Genomic DNA, 12,470 nt, shown 5'->3' on the forward strand with positions numbered 1-12,470 from the left:
AAGCTTTCCAGCAGCCTGGACACCTGGCCCAACACCAGCCCCACGATGCCTGTTGCACATGGACCTCCATGGATGTGCAGGTGGGCCAAGTGCATGCCCAGCCTTTGAATCCCCTCCTCCCAGTGCCTCAGCTTCCCTCTTACAAAAGAGAAAAGCGGATTAACTTTGGTCTTGGGCTGGAAAACACATCTCCTCAACCTCTGTGACCATGTCCCATGCTATTCCTTACAGGGGATGTGCCCTTTGCACCCAAATCCTACAATCTCTGATGACTCTCCCCTGCACCCTCCATGGGTTATGTCCCAAAGCCTCCCAGTCCCAGCTGGTGTCTCGGTGGCCCAGCTGGTGGTGGTGCATGGTGCTCCAGCTTGTCTAGCTCCCAGTGACAGGACAAGGTCCCAGGCAGTGCCTTGTCCTACTATCCGGTGCCAGGGCAATGCTGGGCCAAGTGCCAATGCCTGGAAGGTCCCAGTGGCAGTGCCAGTGTCCGGGTATGCAGGTGCTGGTCCCAGTTCCAGCTCCCAGGTGGTGCTGCAGGTGTCAGGGTAGCCCCAGTTCCCCATTCCTGTTTCCTACCCAAACCGGTGCCAGCCCCTGTTCCCAGTGATGGACACATTTTCTGGACGATGCCAGGTCCTGGTGCCCGGGCAATGTTGGACCCGGATCCCGGTTCACCAGACTGGTCCCCAAGTCCTGGACCAGCGCCAGCTGGCACCGTTCCCATTTCCCCCTACCGGGTGGTGCCAGTCCCCACTCCCAGTAGCGACCACAGCTCCCAGCAGTGGGGAGTGCCGGTTTCCGGTGCCGGTTCCCATTCCTAGTGAGAGTTCCCGGTGCCGGTTCGCTGTCCGGTTCCCGATCCGGTTCCCGGTTCCCGGTTCCCGGTTCCCATTCCCGATCCCAGCGCCGGTTCCCATTCGCGGTGCCGGTTCCCATCCCCGGTGCCGTTCGCAGTGCCGGTGCCGGTTCCGCGGCGTGCCCCGGTGCCGGTTCCGTGGCGCCCGGAGCGCGGGGCGCAGGCGCGGTCCCGGTCCCGGCCCGCCCGTCGGGGCGGTGCTTGCGGGAGGCGAAGCGCTGCGGGCAGCGGCGCGCCCGGAGCGGCGGCACCGCACGGGCACCGGGCACCGCTCCAGCCCCGGGCAGGTAAGGCGCCCCCCGGCCCCGGGAAGGGGGGCTCGTCCCTGCAGCCCCGCCGCTGCTCCCGCCGCGGGGGGACGGCTCCGCGCCCCGCCCGGGGTCCCGCCGCGTCCTCGGGGGATGCTCGGGGGCACCTGTGGCTTTGGGAGCAGCGCAGCAGCTGCACTCCGGGGTGGGGGCGTGTGTGTTGGTGTGCGAGCGTGTGTGTGCCCAATGCCTAAAGGGATTTGGGGAAAAAAGCCCGAAGCGGGCGCCCTGCGCCTCCCCTGCGCGGAGCACGCTGCTGCCTTTGCCTTCAGCAAGCGCTGGTGTGAGCGCCGGTGTTTGGGGGTGCTGAAGTCGGGGTACTCGGCGTGGTGCATGGGAAAGTTGCGTCCCGGATGGTTAAAACCCCACAAGTGCCCCCCAGTTCAGCTTGTGGAGCTGGGCTGGACAGAAACTTTGAGCACCGAGGCCTGGGTGCTGGCTGGAGAGCAGCAGGATTTCTGCGCTGAGAAAAAATCCTGAGGTTTCAGTATTGTTCTTTGTTCCATTTTTCTGGGACAAACACAGGGCTTTTGGAAAGTCTCCTGGAAAGTTTAGGCGAGAGAGAGCTCCTGCTCTCAAGAAAGGCTAACTCGCTGCTGGGGTGCAGGATACTGATGGCTTTGGGGTTTCCAAGCTGAGATAGGAATCTGGATTTCCCAAATACCAGTCTTTCCTCCCTTCCCTGAAACATGCTATTTTGAGCTTGAGACACCAGCTTGGTGCTTTCTGGCAGAGGGTGTCCCACTGGATGTGGCTCTGGTCTTCTGTCCCTCACCTCCCACTCTGGTGGCTGCAGGTGAGTGTGGGCTGCACGCCTGGCTCTGCAGATCCAGCCTGTGTGGTGCTTGGATAGATAACCAGTTATTTATCACCAGTTACCATTTCTGCCTGGATGCTGTGCTAGCTCTGAGCTTGGTGGGGAGTGCAGCCACAGCAAATGGAGCTGGAAGCAGAGCAGGGAGCTCAGTGTGCGGTGGAGAATGCTCTTAAATCCTCAGCTGCTTGTCTTCTGCATCCAGCAAGGACCTTGCTGCAGGCTTTCCCCAGGGCACCTTTTATCTCCATCCCATCTTATATCTTCATGGATCCTCCTGCCCGGGTCAGCCTGAGTTCCAAGCGTGCTGAACCGCTGTTAAACTGGAGGGAAGGCAACACGGGGTCCCTGGAGCTGCATCTTTCACCCATTGCTCTGCACATGGAGAGTGGGTAGCCCAAGGTGCAGGGAGCCTGGCTGGCCCTGCTGCTCAGGGTAGCAGTGAGTTGAGGAGGAACAAATTTTGGGACACAGGTGAGAGCAGGAGTCACCTGTTGGCAGCATCCTTGGGGCAGCAAGGACTAGGGCAGGGGAAAAGCAGCAGAGTCAGGCATGAATGGAGGTGCAGAGCCTGATGCAAGTGCTCACCACTCACTCCTGCTCAGTGCAATATATTGCTACAGGCATATCTGTCCTGGTGGGTTCTATTTCCACCTGCTCTTCCCAGGAACATCAGCTGCCTCCTGCTTATTTAAGCAGCTCTTTCATGTGAATCACCTGGAGCTCAGCTCCAGCCCATGACCCAGGCAGTGGGGTTATAAAACCCAAGGGGGAGCGAGAGATGCTCTTTCAGAAACCCTTTTTGTACCCTTAGGAGTGGGATGTGAGGTCTGAACCCCTCCTGCACGGGTGCCTGTGTACAGGTGCTGCTGTGTGCGTGGGGGCTGGCTCGCTCGGTGGCTGGTGCTTGCCAGCAGCCATGTGCCAGAACTGGTTGGGGAAAACTTTCTTGTTGGCACCAGAATTAAGGATCAAGTCATGAGTGAAAGGAAAAGCAGGTTTTGAGGAAGCCAGCAGGGCTTGCTCTAGCAGGCCCTGCTCAGAGTAGAAATCAAGTCCCTTTGTCATGTTGTAAGGACACCATGATGACACGCAGAAGGAATAATGCCATCTGCAAAGCAGTGACACATGAAATAGGGGCAAAGTGATGTGAGTGATGTGACCAAGGCAGTCAGGTTTGTGGCAGACTCAAGTCCAGCCTGCTCCCTGTCATCAGCACCCCAGTCCCTGTATGGAATGACTGAGGTGTGGCTTTGACATGGCCACAAGCCCGAGAAAATCCCTGCCCCGCTGCTGTGTCCACCACGGCATTTTCTGTTCAGGGGAGCTTTCAGCTGGTGATTGACAACTGCCATGGGTATTCTCAAGCCTCTGAGGTGGAGGGAGATGGAAACCCAGAACTATTACTGAAGGGGACTGGCCTGTAGCTGTGCTCTCATTTTTGGGGAAAGGAGATGCTCCAGGTCTCCTTTACCTGGATGTGCTGGCAGTTTACACGGTGCATGTGGGAGTATGTCAGGGGAGAAGATTTCTGCCAGGGGGGGCTGGGGGAGGTGACAAAGGGCACTGCTGGACAGATTAAGCCCACGCAGCAGAGCTTAAATCTGCTTAAAGCCTTTAAGGGAGGATCTGAGCTCATTCTCATTTTTCATGCTGAGATCTGCCTGCAAAACCAAGCTGAGAGGTGGATGGGGTGCTCGGCCAGAGGGCAACAGCTGAGCTCAGGCTATGGGGCTGGCCCCTAAGTTGTACACCAGCCTGTACACTGGGGCACGCTGCGTCTGGTCTTTGTGCTGTGTTCAGAGATTGAATCGTATTGGGATAGCTGAGACTGGGGGTTCAGGGCTGCTTTGGTCCTGGGTGCCCCTGGGGGTGTTGCAAAAAGGTGAAGGGAAACAGGCAAAGGGTGTTTGTGGGACATGGGCACGGAAGAGTTAACGTGGAAGGACCAGGCTCTTCGATCTGGTGCTTGAGAGGGATTAACTCAGCCTGGAGCAGGTGCAGGGAAAAGGGCTCTGAAGCAGCTCAGAGGGATGGAGAGCTATTATACGAGGCTATAAAAGCCAAGCCCAGCGAAACAAAGGCAGAGAGAGGATGTGCTTGCTGACTCCAAATATATCCAAGGGGTGAGCTCCAGGCAGGCAGAAGAGCAATTTAAACTGAGGGCAGTGTTGGTGCTGGGGTGTGAATTCATTCAGTTTAGCTTAGGAGGCTTGTCTAGAGGCTCTGCAACTGTGTCACACCAGAGGAGAGTAGGAGGGTGTGAATTAGAGCACGTCACCTCTCTTACAAGGTGCTTGGCTGTGATACAAGGAGGTCTTAGCATTTGTCAGTGTGGGAGGGCAGGACTCTGTGGTCCAGACACCCTGTCCCGGTGTCTCCTTTGGGAAGGGCTGTGTTAGCCAAGCAGGTCTCACCATCTTCCTGATGTGGGACCAGACCAGCCATGAAGCAGATGATGCCCAGCTGAGATATTTTTTGTCTTTGATTATGCCTCAATAAAATGAATCCATCTCTCCCTTTCCTGGTTGCTGCACGGATTAATAACAAAGCATCCATGCTTTAAAAAAGGCTTTGGCTCTGATCCCAAGAGGAATTTAGGCAGTATTTGTGCTGGGGGATGATGATATGAAGAACGAGTGCATCCTCTAAATCTGCTCACACTTGTGCATTAATTATTGGATATTTTTGGCTGTCCAGAGATGCCAAGATTCTTCTCCTAATGCTCTCTCCAAGCAGGGCAGCATCAGGTTAATACAGAGAGAAGGAGAAGGATGCAGCTGTGCCTTGAAGGCTGGGATCAGGCTCTCTCTCTTCCTCCTCGCTAATCTCCAGAGTTGTCAAGTCCTTTCTCTGCAGATGTCCAGAGGTGAAACCCCTTCCTTGGAGAAGCCTCCTCAGCCCACCCAGAGGTGTTTGTTGCCCTCTGCTCATGCCGTGGTGGGGCAGGGCACGCTTGGGCACTGTTTACTTACTTATGTCTTCATGCCTTCACCTTCAGCTGCTCCTCTGAGGGGCTGTGGGGCACAAGGCCCCGGCAGTGGGCTTGTGCTGGCCTGCTGGGGCCAGACGGGGCTCCTGCATCTCCCAGCCCCGAGGGCACTGTCACGGGTGGGGAATGAGGCCCAGACAGGGCTCCTGCATCTCCCAGTCCCGGGGGCACTGTCACGGGTGGGGAACAGGGGCGGTGATCACTCGGCTCTGCTCACTTCCAGCTGATTACCCAGGGAGAAAGGGCCAGGCTCTGGGCACTGCAGAAAAGGGACACAGACCCAGTGGCTTCATGGAAGCTATGTTTGTCTGGCTGCGTTAACCCTTTACCTGCTCTGAGCTCTCCCTTTCAGACCATGGAGAATTTTCATCCACCTGCACTGTAGGAGGCACCATGTAGGAGACATGGGGATGACTTCTTGAGGTCATGGAGGGAAACAGGAATGGTTGCCATTGAGTTTTTCACCCTCTCTGGGAAAAAATCCTTTCTGCTCCACTCTGTGGCCAAGGAGACTTCACAGTTTTTGTTTTTCTGCATGATGCATTGGTTTTTCAGCCAAAATTGCAGATCCTCATGCTTTGGGGATCTTCCTGGACTGGAGATGTGACAGATGATACCCCTGCAAAGCCGTGCTGGGAGCCCGCGGGGTTTGCAGCATCTAGGTCAGAGCCTGGCTCCTTTGGGCCTGGTCCAGCCCTTCAGAGGGGCTGGACTGAGCTCCTAAGCCCCTGCCTGCAGCTTTTGTGTCCCAGTTCAATAACACTTTGATGCATTTTGCCTTAAAATACTCTTCTGGCAGAGAAAAGCTCTCCCCGCCCCTTGGTTTGCCCTTGTGCAGAAATGACCAGTTTTAGTCATTCCACCATCCATCTGAGCATCAGCTCTGTTCCCTCCTGTCCTGTGACTTCCATCCATTGGGAACCAAGGTTAAAGGGAGAGGGGACTATAAAGCATCCCAACCACCTAAAGTCTGCCCCATGCTGGGAGGCTGGAAGCCTTAATGTGAAGCTCTGAAATGATTTGTGGGAGAGGGCTCCTTCTCCATACCATGCAGAGACTTTCCCAGCTTATCACAGCCCCCAGCAGTAGACAGATATGTTGGAAAGACACCAGGAGAGGCCATGAAGACAGTCAGAGGGCTGGAGCACCTCCACTAAAGTTTCCTTGAACCCTTTTCTTCTCCAGGCTGAGGGAGTTGAAATTATTCAGCCTGGAGAAGAAAAGGGTTCAAGGAAACTTTAGAGCACGTTCCAGAACATAAAGGGGCTGCAAGAGAGCAGAGACTTTTTACAAGGGCATGGGGAGATAGGACAAGGGGGAATGGCTTCAAACTGGGAGAGAGCAGGTTCAGATTAGATGGTAGGAAGAAATTCTTTCCTGTGAGGATGTTGAGGCACTGGCACAGGTCACCCAGTAAAGCTGTGGATACCCCATCCTCAGCAGTGTTCAAGGCCAGGTTTGATGGGGCTTTGAGCAACCTGCTCAAAGAGGGGTTGGAACTAGATCATCTGTAAGGTCTTTTCCAACCCAAACCATTCTGTGGTTTCATGATTCTATAAAATTTTCTCCTTGCCTGGCTGCAGCTCATCCTTACGTGAGGGAGACTGCAGCCTTGGTTGATTCCTTCAAGGGTTATCCTGTGACCTAGACATAGCTATCAAACAGGGCTGTGGCAGACCATGAAAGGTACCCAGAATATTGCTTCCAATGTAGCTACAGCACGACAGGCAGCAGCAGGTCTCTCTGAGCTCCTGGTGAAAAGGGCAAAGCTCCAGCTCTGCTCCTGCATTATCTTCCCTTAAGCCATGTTGCCTCATGTTTTTGTGCTTGTTGCTGGAGTTCTTTTGGTTACATCTCCAAACAATCCATACAGTGATTTCTCTGGGTGACAAAAGGCATCCCTCCCTTGCAGCAAGCACCCTCTGACCCAGTTTTCATCCCATTTCCACTGGTTTGAGCTCCCCTGACTCCATGGTGCAGGATGCAGGTGGCTTTGGTTGACTCCATCCCTTCACAGCCCCTCCTGGGCTGTTCCACCATTTCCTCCTGTCCTGTATAGAGATGAAGGATGCATGTCTGTTTGTCTCTCTGGGTTTGGGCTTCATTTGTTTTATATTTTCTGAGGCACACCCTGATAATCAAAAGCGTCCTATGAAATGTTTGCAGGCTTGTTGCTCCCAAATCCTTGAAGAGCTGGTCCTACCAGTTGTTTGAGCATGTGTAAATACTGTGAGGATTGCTTAGGGGTGATTAAGGGAGGTGATTTCTCTGCTGAGCAAGGGGAAGCCTTGATTTGATAAAAGCTGCAGCTGCAAACTCTACTTTCTCAGAGCCAGGCTAGCACTGCTGCATGAGTGCAGGATGGGGATGGTGAGCGCTGGCTGCCTGCCCAGCAAGTGTTGCCTTTGGATCCGGGCAGGTCTTCGTGCAGGAGCAGGGGAGTCGTGATTTATTGCATCTGACACGGGCTGTGCCAGGGTCCTGTCCCGTGCAGGGGAGTGAAACCCCTCCCTGTGTCACAGGGTGCATCTCATCCATGCTCCCAGACTGCTGCTCCAGCCGGGAGCTGCTGCAACATCAGTGTCTGAAGAGATGCAGAGCTTGGGGCAGGGCAGTGTCTGGAGAGGAGGAAGGGGCTTACTCGTGATCCCAGAGCGCTGTGCTCAGCCCACACTCTCTGCTTGCTGCTCAGAAGGGTTAGGAACATGCTCTGAGCCTCCTCCTGAGGGCAAGCCAGGCTGTCTTCATGCAGGGAATCCAGACAGACCCCAGAGCAGTGGTGGGCATTTTTGTTTGGGTGGGAGCAGGGTGATGGATCTGGCTGCCAGCCATGGCAGCAGGAGCAAGCACCAGCCTTGCTGGGCTGCCACAAAGCAATAGGTCTTCATAAGAGGAGGAATCCTCACTGAAAAGTGAGAGGTGTACCTGTCCATGGCAGAAGGTGTTGGACTTGATGACCTTTAAGATCCCTTCCCACCCAAACCATTCCATTACTCTGTGTCTGGAACACAGAGTGGATGCAGTGCCCAGCATTGTGGCCTGTATCCATCTCCCTGAAGGAAGGGGAAAGTTTATGCCCAGCCCCTGGCCAGAAGAAACCAGCAGCCTTTCTGCTCCAAGGGTTGTATGGCAAACTCCTACCTCTGTGTTTAAAGAAGGGCAGCACTGCTGAAATGAAGGAATAATGGGGCGGGAAAGCTGGCTGGAGGTTGGAGGAGTTGCAGCATCCAAGGCAGAAACAGTTTGAAGAGCTCAAATTAAGACAGTGGGAACTTGCATTCAGACCTTTCAGCTTGTAAGAGCTGAGTGGATCCAATAGCAAGTATTTCTAATAAATCTCACAGATTTGAGGTGGTCCCGTCTGCCTAAGAGAGACCTGTTCAAAAGCAGCAGCACTATCAGTTGCTGCAAGCCTTCAAATATTACTTTTGTGCTCATGATGATTTAGAATAGTCACAGTAAGAAAAATTCAGTTAAGAGAGAGGGAAAAGGAGGTAAAATTAAATTTTAACCCAGCAGATTTTGCTGGTCAATCCTGAAAGTTTTACAGACAAGGAGAATGTTCTTATGAGTCAGTACCCACGTGTGGTCTCATATTTGCTATTGTGACTTTGGAATTTATAGGATGTGGGTTTTGGGAAGTGACTAGCAAGTGGGTTGAGGGCCTGTCAAAGAGAAAACTGAGGAGGGAGGACCCAAGTCTGAAGTGGACTTTGTGCCTTCTTGGACCTGTTCACAGAGTGCCTTGGTGCTTTGATTCAGGTTTGGGTCAGGCAAAGAGAAAATCCTGAAGTGGTTTATTAGCAAAAGGTGGGAGTCTTGGCAGAGGTTTGAGACCTGACTTGAGGCCAGCAGCTGTAGGACTGGGATGAAACCTGTGGTGTGGAGCCTATTGTCAGAAGCATTTGGGTTGCCTCCATCATCTGGAATTGCAGGAGATGTTCCTATCCTCCTTGAAGTGGAGCAGGTCAAGGGATACATTTCTGGGAATGGCCAGGAGCTCTCGAGAGGAGACCTGAAGGACTTGGTTGTACCTCTGGGCCTCTGTGGAGATGGAGTTTTGGGCTCTGCCAGCAGCAAGGGGTGAAGGTGATGGAGAGAGAAGAAACCCATTGCCTTGGGAATGGTGTTGTTATGGAGTTACAGAATGGTTTGGGTTGGAAGGGTCCCGAAGACCATCTCATTGCAGTACTATGCCATGAGCAGGCACACGTCCCACACGCCCCATCCATCCTCTCCTTGAAGGCTCCAGAGGGAGAAGGGGCACGCTGTGAAGTGGTCAGGGCTGAAGCTGCAGGAAGGATGCTCTGGGTCAGCCAGAAGGACAAACATCCCAGCTAGCCTGGCAGGGATGATCTTGAGGATCCAGCTGCCTCTCCTCACTCTCCCAGAGTAGCTGCAGCCCCGTTATCTCCTCTGCTCCTCCCCAATTCGTGTTTGAAGTTCAATTGCTTTAATCATCCCAGAGGCTGCAGAAGCGATTGAAGGCAGAGCATTTGCATGGAGACGTGCTGCATTTTATCTGCACTGATGATGACTTCTCTGAATGGATTTTCCAGTTCCTCAACCTCTTAAATAAACACCTCTGTCACCCATAATGCCCAAGAAAAAGGCACACATGGCTACATCAAGTAATGCCCTGTTATTCTTCCGTCCTAGTCCTTCCCTCTTTCCACCTCATAAAGGTACAGGCCTGCCTTTAGACCATAATTTTTTTTGCTCAACTGGCAGGAAAACCAGTGTGAGTGTATTGATGTGGTGCAAGGCTCCCACTGGAGTCAGTGTGACTGGATTTAAAAGGAGCAGGTCTAGCTGTTCAATTAGAAATGCTGAATAAATAATAAAAACACGTTCTCAGTCCAAACCTGCAAAGATAGCATCCTCTCCCCTCCTCTTCTGGTGATCAAAATGGATGCTGAGAAGGGCACAGCATCTCTGTGTCCTCATAGGGTGTGTGGTTTGTGTTCAACACGATCCTCATGTGGGGTGACAGCCCTCCTGGGCTAGGCAGGAGCCATGTGTCTGGATGACCGTGAGTGCAGGAGGCTCGATTCCGTGTGTGTGAGTCTGCTCTTCCTAGGCTGTATTTTTCCAGTGCCTGAAAACCTGCTCTGTGTGAGCAGTGTCATGTGCTGGAGAAGGTTCCTGCCTTCTCCTGCACAAAGGTGTTATTTTGGAAGCTGCACTGGCTGCTGAGTGAGCTTGGGAGTGCTTTGGTGTTGCTGGCCCTGTGCTGCTCCTTACAATTATTAACCAGGGTCAGGGTGTGCTGAGGCATGAGGGGTTAGTGAAGTCATGGCTGTCTCCAGGGACTTGGCATTGGCAGGGCCTATTAATTCACCTTTTGTTACTCGTCCTGCAGCTCCTGGTGATCTCCTGGGGTTTTTAACCCTTCTGTGACCTGGGAAACAAGCCTAACATCACGCAAGCAGTAATGCTGGGTGAGGGACCAAACAGCATGTGGAAGGAAACCCACAACTTAGCTTCTTCATTCTCCCCAAACCACAAATGGATTGGGCTGAGCTGGGCCCTGAGTGGTGAATATATTCAGCCCATCTCTGCTTTCCCTCAGGCTGCCTGGTGCCATGTTACTGCCTTGCTCTTTCCACTGCTTTTGGGTCTGTCTCTCTGCCACCACCTTTTGCTGTTGTTTCATTCTTCTCCCTGCTATTCCTGCATCCCTCCAGCCTCCTGCATTTTCTGGTCCAGTGGGAGAGGCTGCCACCAGCTTTGCTTTGATCTTGTTACTCCTTCCTGTGTCAGGACGCTTTCAGACGTGTGTCCTGGTCCCATCTGATCCTAGAGCCTGTGCTGAGGGAAGGGCTGGTCTGGCTGGTGCCACAAGCCCCATTTGTGTGCAGAGCTCTGGCCAGGCAGAGCTGGAGCCAGCACAGGGTTATGAGAGCGTTCCCAGTGTGGGGCTGCCTCTTCTCCTGCAGCTCCAACATCTGACCCTGTTTGCAAGCATGACTCACAGCTACAAGGAATGAGGAACTCCCCAGTCAAAGGCCTCTGTCCCAGTGTGAGTCATCCGAGCAGAAAGGGAGCTCCTGGTCAGCACACCCGGCTGGCTCCTAAAGGAGATCGGTATTCAAGGATGCCCAGACCCCCCTGTTAACCCTGGCCCTCCCAGGAACAAAATATCCCAATCCTGCACATACATGCAAACCTGCTGACTAGCTATGTCTGTCCCTGTGCTATCATTTTGCTGTTAAGCAACAAAGGAGTGATGTTCTGGTGGAAAAAAATCCAGAGGAAATAAAGCGAGTGTGATAAAGATCCCTGTGCCTTGCCGGAAACAGCCTCCAAATGTGACATCTTATCTGCAGCTGATTTTGTGCAGATGCTGACAGCCAGGCACGTTTTGGTGATATGGAGTCACTTGCAGCAGCTTTCTGCCAGGATGTGTGACCCTGCCCTTTCCCTGGCCCGGGTGCAAATGCGCTTTTTAATGAAAGATTGCTCTTGGTTCATACAACTGTAGAATGGATTGGGTTGGAGGTGCCTTAAAGACCTTCCAGTTCCAACCCCCTGCAATGGGCAGGGACACCCTCCACTAGATCAGGATGCTCAGAGCCCATCCAGCCTGGCCTTGAACACTTCCAGGAATTGGGTGGCCACAGCTTCTCTGGGCAACCTGTGCAAGTGTCTCACCGCTTTCACAGGGAAGAATCTCTTCCTCATATCAAATCTAAACCTACTCCCTTTCAGTTTAAAGCTATTCCAGATTGTCCTATCACTACATGCCCTTGTCAAAAGGACATTTTTTTTGAGTTTATTTTCAGTAATAGCCAGCTGTTAGACAGCAACTTCCTTTGCAGGTCTTGGAGTGCTTTGCTGAAGGGACCAGGATCTCTGCAGAGTGATGCTTTTTCCTGCTTCATGGAGGAGGAGGATCCATCAGGGAGCATTTGCTCTACTTATATGCTTGCAAAAAGCCAGAGGGTTTACTCACTTAGAACAAACAACCCTTAGCCCCACCAGGATGTTTTTTGGGGGCTAAATCTACCATTCTGAGTTTCTGAGGGGGAGCAGCTAGTCCCTGTAGTTGCTCATGCAAAATTAACCCTCAGGCTGAAAGGTGCCGTGTTAAGGTGTCCTGATTTGGATGCCATCTGTGCTGTAGCAAATCACTGATTAAAATCAGAGCTTGATATAAACATAATTAAGAGTGAAAATTATTATTTCCCCTTTAGCTCTTAAATGAGAACAGAGATATGAACTGATGAAGAAAAGAGATAAAGGCCAGAAGGGGATATTCAGTGCTCTGTTCTTCAACAGTTTTGTTTCAGCAAGTAACCACTGTGAGTGTTCAGTAATTTGCATTTTGGCTAAAGCAGCTGCTCTGTAAAGATGTCCAACTGTGCTCAAAAACATCTGGACACGAGCTACCTGTAACTTCCCATGGGAATTAGCTTCCCTGGTTAACCACAGTCAATTTGAGAAGAAATGATGTCTTGTTTTCTGATTTCCATCAGTGTGGTTTCAGCTTCCCCTCCC

At 52.8% G+C, this 12,470-nt stretch overlaps 1 protein-coding gene across 1 annotated transcript in view; it reads left to right on the forward strand.

Annotated features, from left to right (window-relative positions):
* The first annotated feature begins 1,067 nt into the window (after positions 1-1,067).
* Positions 1,068-12,470, forward strand: part of CAPN5 (calpain 5) — a 52,610-nt gene continuing 41,207 nt past the window's right edge. Inside the window, exon 1 of the mRNA XM_063148689.1 lies at positions 1,068-1,143. The gene's annotated coding sequence lies outside the window, so the exon portion shown is untranslated. The remainder of the gene's footprint in view (positions 1,144-12,470) is intronic.

The sequence above is a fragment of the Melospiza melodia genome, chromosome 2, assembly GCF_035770615.1.
Source record: "Melospiza melodia melodia isolate bMelMel2 chromosome 2, bMelMel2.pri, whole genome shotgun sequence".
In the NCBI taxonomy this organism is placed as follows: Eukaryota; Metazoa; Chordata; class Aves; order Passeriformes; family Passerellidae; genus Melospiza; species Melospiza melodia.